Here is a 6,818-nt window from a genome sequence, read left to right as displayed (position 1 = left end):
AGGTGAGACGTATCTCAAACCTACCTCGATACCATAATAATCATTACCGGTGCGCACGCAGTACCGATGATGCCCATCGAGTAGCACGTTCCAAATCAAATCCACAATGCCGAAAAAAAGTTCAAAAGCTGTTTATACATATACATATACAAAATATAATATTTGCTTAATAAAGAGGTAAATAGAGATATAAACTCACTACTTGCTATTCCACGTGAACTTGGCAAGCGACGTAACTCTGATTCGCCTCTGAAGTACGAACAGTCGACGTGTCAAGACAAAGTATAAAATCATTATTAAAAACAGACCCTAACTCTAGAGAGTACTAGACACCACGTAGGACTAGCACAAACAATAATCATGGTAAAGCAATCTAGAGTAAACACAAAACTCAAATAAATTGTAATGTCCAAAATAATACAAGTCTATTGAGTTCTTGCTTAAAATCCATTTCGGAAAATATTATTTAATATTATATATATAATAATTTAATTTAAATTCCAATAATGGATTAGGCGAGTTACCGATAACTAACAAGCTACCTCACATGTTGGGTGACCCAAGTCTAACTCGATCCTAAATATTTTATCAAAATTATAAACCATAGTTTATAATTTCCAAATTAATAATTTGATAAAATAATAAATCAGTATTTAAAACGGAACTCAATATCTTTAGATCCAAGTAACCAATAGTTACTAACAATTTACTTAATTAAAATAAATAAAAACAACATTTAAAATTAAAAACGTCAAATTGACACGTCTACTCAATCATTCCAAAATATAATTATTACCCAAGTAATTATAAATTATTGATTAAAATATAATTATCGTTTTCCGATAATAAAATAATCTAAATAATAAATAAAACTAACATTATTTTTAGATTTAAAATAATGTTGCCATATTGCCAAATCATAAATCGAAAATAAATTCGAAGATAAAATTAAAAACAATTAACAATAGATAAAATGTGAAATAGTTAATAATTAACTTAAGGAACCTATTGTTTTAAGCTAAACACTTTAGTGCCTAGAATTGCCTTTTATCCATTAAAATGTCCACACATGAGCAAACAATTTCACATTCAATTTCAAATCCAGCCCGCTCACCATGTGATGAATCATCATCATCAACAACACAAAACCATGCAAACCATAACAATTACAGAACCAAAAATTTGAATATTTCAAATCACAAATTCCTTAACTGACTCAAAACACAATCCAAGTGTAATCAAACCAATAACAAAAAAAATGAAAATCACGATAGTGATTCATTCCAAGAACGATGAACAAAAATAAGAACGAACTGAGAAATTCTAACCGACCTCAAATATGATTAGCTAACCAGGTAACTCGTTTGGAAAAACATCTAGGTACTCCATTGCCACTGGTACATTGTGTACACTCCCTTGAACTTTCTCTGTATCTAACACAATAACTAAGAATGCTTGACACCCTTTCCTTATTATTCGTTGAGCTTTCATACCTGAGATTATGCTAGTGGTGGATTTCAGTTCCTCACCTTGAATTGAAATTGTTTCAATTCCAGGGGTATTAAATGTCATTAGCTTCTTCCTCTAATCCACACTTGCACAATGTTGAGCTAACCAATCCATACCCAATATAACATCAAATGCTAGCTCCTCTAGTAAAACTATATCAGCAAACAACTCTCGTCCTTGAACATTCACAGGACAAGGCGGATAAACTATGTCTGTATCCATACTTTCACCCATTGGTATGGCTACTGATAATGGATTTTTCAAATATGCGGGTTGTTTCCCCATCTTAATTGCAAAACTCGGCGAAACAAATGAATGCGTCGTGCCCGGATCAAATAATACTAAGGCATCCATAGAAGCTATAGTAAAGATACCTTACACAACTGCGTAAGAGGCTTGAGCCTCCTGTGGGTTCAATGCAAACACTCTGGCTTGACTTCCTTCTGCTTGAGAAGTCTGGCTAGTACCTCTTCCTCCAGCATTCCTTCCTCCACCATGATTGTTGCCAAAACCTCTACCTCTCTGACAAGTAAACATACTACCGGTCTGACCTTGCCCAGATGCCGCTGGAAACACAGGCATCCGCTGCTGCTGAAAAGGTTGTGCAACACTAGCAGTAGACCCTTGTGCTCCTGACATCGGACAATGTCTAGCATAATGGCTTGGTTTGCCACAAACAAAGCACGCTCCTGGAGCGAGATGACACACTCCATAATGTCTCCTCCGACAATTCTGGCAGAATAGACCTAACACTCCAGCACTTCCTGAGTTGCGTCTATTGGAACTAGCTACAGGAGTATTAAAATGCTTTTTATTCTTTCCCTTCTTAAAATTTATGCAACGTGGCCTAGTAAAACCACTTGGACTGAACAACATCTGTGTATTGGCCGTCGCAGTAACCTGATCACTCCTTGTCGACATTGGTGCAGTAGGATTGACAATCCTTCCAAACTGTACCAACGAAGTCTACATCTGACGTGCACTGTCTATCAGCTGGATCAAATCTATGTTCACATCAGAGACAAGGATGACAAATTCGGGTCCTAAACCCTTGATAAACCTTGCATTCACCTTGATTGGATCAGCCATCAAATCTGGTGCCAATCTCCCCAATCTTGTAAATTCCGTTACGTATTCCTGCACTGACTTATCTCCTTTCATCAAATTTAGTAACTGATCTCGATAACTCTCGGTTACAGAGAATGGCAGATAGAGCTCTCTGTACCGATTGACAAATTCATCCCAGGTAATCTGATTCCTCGCAGGTTGAATCATACGTCTAAACCAATCCTTTGCTGGTCCTTTCATAGACATCTCGACTAACAAAATTGATTGTCTCTCATTCGCCTGCAGACGTCTAGCATTACGCTCAACTTCCTCCAAGAAATCTAGCGCATCACTAGAACCGTCAAATTCTGTTGGTTTGAGCCGCATATACGCTAAAACACTATCTCTATTAACATTTTCACCAACTCGATGTTGTTGTTGCAATAGTTGCTCCCTATGCATAGCCTGATTCTCCACTTGGTTAGCCTGCATAACTGCAACTCCAGCTAAGAACTGATTAAAGTTAAAGCCTGGTGCATTAGGTTGTTGAGGCATTCCAGAAGCCTAAACTGGTTCCTATTCCTCCACTAGCTGACCTCTAGCTCTACCTCTAGGTCTACCACGCCCATGGCCTCTACATGCCGTATTAGCCGGTTCATTTTTCCCTAAATGCAACAGACGAATAATCAGGAGCCTCTTCAGGTGCATCTCGTATCATCGCAGCTCGACCGCGAGTTTCTCTTTATTCAGCCATCCTAACTAAATCAAACCACACTGCAATCAAAAAATATACGACAAATACGAGTTCAACATGTACGCATATAACCATCTTAATGATCGCACCTCATGTGATAATGCGTGTCACAACACATATCTCGTGTTAAACATAATATAGACTCACAGCCTAAAGGAAAAGCTGAATATTTCACAATCAAATGATGACATAACAAGGATATGACTCGAATTCTATTGCTGCAGTATTTCCCTAGACTCTATCGTTCTAGTATCGGTAATGTTATTGTAGACACTCTAGTTCTACAACATTTCTCTGATACCAAGTTTGTCACGACCCGATTTCCACCCAAAAACTCGTGCCAAGACAGGTTCTAGGGAATGGGAATGGTTGTTCCAAAACCCGTAGCAAGCCTAGGAAAAATAGTAAAAACTTTCCGCGTCTTGAAAATATAAAAGGTTTCAATCTCTTTTTGCAAGTATTTGAAAACATAGAGATAAACGTGTAATCAAAACCGTGCGATTGCATTTGTGGACTCAGGGTAGTACGTGTACACAACACGTATCCTAACACAACCCTGTCCGAAAACAATGCCAGCGGTGCATACAAGTTAACACATCAAGTAACCAATTAAAGCATGCCAAACAAACATAAAGCTTTTATCAAAATCAGGTTTCTTTATAAACATCTGGCAAAAGCCCTTTTTGTATAAAACATGCTTTTGTCCCAAAATGATACTAACAGTAGTTTCGCATCAGAGTTAAAACATTTACAAATGAACTACTGTGCGATATTAGAACTACCCTGTAGCTTTAGTGTGACCTTTATCTATTTACGACTTCCGGAGAAAGAACTGGAAGTCTTGTCACGTCAAAATGTCATTTACCTGTGAAAGGGAAATCAACGGGGGTGAAATATGAGGGAATTCACATAGTTACTTAAGCATATTAATAAAAGCAGAAATCGCATGTAAACACACTCTGTGCAGCCAAATAACCGATCCAAATGAAACCCTAAGAGAAACCTCATTTGGTTAACTATGGTTAATACCACAATTCATGCTCACTTGTTTAACACAGGATGAATTGTGAACTCATGATGTCACAGTCATCTAACTCTGTGTAAGGTTTGTTGGGCCGTAAATTGAATTATTGGTTCCCTAGGACAATCTGTTAGGTTTAGGCCGCTTTGCAAGCATCTGGCCACAGGACCCAACCAATATGCAATATAATGCAGTGATTTATTAACACCGGTGATCACACAGTCCCATTGTTTCCCAATAGATAGCATGTTCCAGTGGATCTATATTGGTTTCAAATCGACTCTATGCAATGAAATTTCAAACACATTTTGAGTTATAAATGTATTGGCATTAATATTCAAAAGTACATATGCGAACTCACAAAACCGTTATTCAAAAAAACCGTTTTTGATAACCCTCTACTCTCCTGGTCCGGTAGCTTGCTTGCTCATCGGATCTAGTTAGAAAACAACTGTTAAACACAATTGAAACAAGAAGTCTAACTCTAAAGAGTAGACTCTCTATAGACATTAATAGACATATAACATATCCAGTCTATTCCCATCCTCGATATTAATTCATAGTCCTCTAACTATTAATCACATTGATTAATAGAGGATCTAATTAAAATATCTCTAAATTCTAATTGATCGAACTTCTTTAATAGTACAAGTCCTTTTTAAACGTCTTAGTTCATATTTCAAAGTCCTTTTTGATTCCGTATTGAACGTACCGTTCCAAATTTTCCGAACCTCGTCAATTCGGAGCTCGACATGCGAAAGTACGTCGGAAATGCGCGTTGGTGCGAAGCCCTGTGTGCCCGCACAGTGTCCATGTGCGTCCGCATAGATGATTGTGCGGTCGCACAGGCTGGCTGTGCGTCCGCACAACTGTGCTCACGCACAACCATGGGAACTCCGTTCCCGGGCTAATTCCGTCGAGCTACTACGTCATTTTTTGATCCAAAATGTTAATTCACATACCAAACAACTCGATTACGCAATCGAAACGTAAAATAAATACGTATACGTTCGATTCGATACGGTAACCGTTATATATTCAAATTAATTCATTTCTATATCAACGAATTCAAAATAACGGTTATAACTTCGATTAATATCGTATTAACGCAGAAATTCGAGTTAAAAATGAGAAATTGGATCGAAATCGGCGAACCTACTGTAGCGTGCCGTAATCGTCGTTCTCTGAAACATATAAACCTAAGTTTTAGGTTTCTCTAGATTCAAATGAATTCTCATTTGAATTGTTAGATTAGATAGTTTGGCTAAAAGCATAATTTTTATTCTCACGAGACCTATATTTTATTTTTAATAAATCATTTAAGATTTATTAGTGCTAAATTAGACCCACTTAATAAAATTTCTACCTTGCACGATCATCGTATATATCTGCTGCCTTGCAACTCATTCAACCAAAATAAAAGCTATCTTTAAAAGTACATTTTGATCCCTGAACCTTTTCCATATTTCCCGTTTAGTCCTTGAACTGCAATTCATCGTTACTCTTTTATCTCTCGGCGATAATAATAATAAAAAATGCAGGTGAGGACCGCTAAAAATGCAAAAAAGGGGCCACAACACGAGGACTTCCCCTAGGAGGTTACTCATCCTAGTACTGCCCTCGCCGAAGCCCTTTTGACTTTAGAGTTCTGATGGGATCCGATGCAGTAGTGCTGGTATGATCGCACCCGTCATACCTTGCACGATCATCGTATATATTTGCTGCCTTGCAACTCATTCAACCAAAATAAAAGCTATGTTTTAAAGTACATTTTGGTCCCTGAACATTTTCCAGATTTCCCGTTTAGTCCCTGAACTGCAATTAGTCTTTAACCGTTTATCTCTCGGCGATAATATAATAAAAAATACGGGCGCAGGCCGCTTAAAATACAAAAAAAGGGGCGCAACACGAGGACTTCCCCCAGGAGGTCAACTATCCTAAAACTGCTCTCGCCCAAGTACGTTTAACTTCGGAGTTCTTATGGGATCCGCTACAGTAGTACAGGTATGATCGCACCCATCATACCTTGTATATCTGCTGCCTTGCAACTCATTCAAGCAAAATAAAAGCTATCTTTAAAAGTACGTTTTGGTCCCTGAAGTTTTTCCATATTTCCCGTTTAGTCCCTGAACTGCAATTCGTCGTTACTCGTTTATCTCTCGGCGATAAACATCTAAAAATGAAAAACAAAAGGGGCGCAACACGAGGACTTCTCCAAGAGGTCACCCATCCTAGTACTGCTCTCGCCCAAGCACGTTTGACTTCGGAGTTCTGATGGTATCCGGATGCTGGTTCTGTCATACCTTGCACGATCATCGTATATATCTGCTGCCTTGCAACTCATTCAACCAAAATAAAATCTATTTTTAAAAGTACGTTCTTTTTCCATATTTCCCGTTTAGTCCCTGAACTGCAATTCTTCGTTACTCGTTTATCGCTCGGCGAGAATAATAATAAAAAATGCAGGCGCAGACCGCTAAAAATGCA

At 38.0% G+C, this 6,818-nt stretch overlaps 2 pseudogenes; both read right to left on the bottom strand.

Annotated features, from left to right (window-relative positions):
- Nucleotides 1-5,899: 5,899 nt before the first annotated feature.
- On the bottom strand, nucleotides 5,900-6,020 carry LOC126685159 (5S ribosomal RNA; annotated as a pseudogene).
- Nucleotides 6,021-6,228: 208 nt separating this feature from the next.
- On the bottom strand, nucleotides 6,229-6,349 carry LOC126685147 (5S ribosomal RNA; annotated as a pseudogene).
- Nucleotides 6,350-6,818: the final 469 nt, after the last annotated feature.

The sequence above is a fragment of the Mercurialis annua genome, linkage group LG5 (assembly GCF_937616625.2).
Source record: "Mercurialis annua linkage group LG5, ddMerAnnu1.2, whole genome shotgun sequence".
Lineage (NCBI taxonomy): Eukaryota > Viridiplantae > Streptophyta > Magnoliopsida > Malpighiales > Euphorbiaceae > Mercurialis > Mercurialis annua.
The sequence above is the reverse complement of the archived record's forward strand: the minus strand, read 5'-3'. Positions and strand labels throughout refer to the sequence as shown.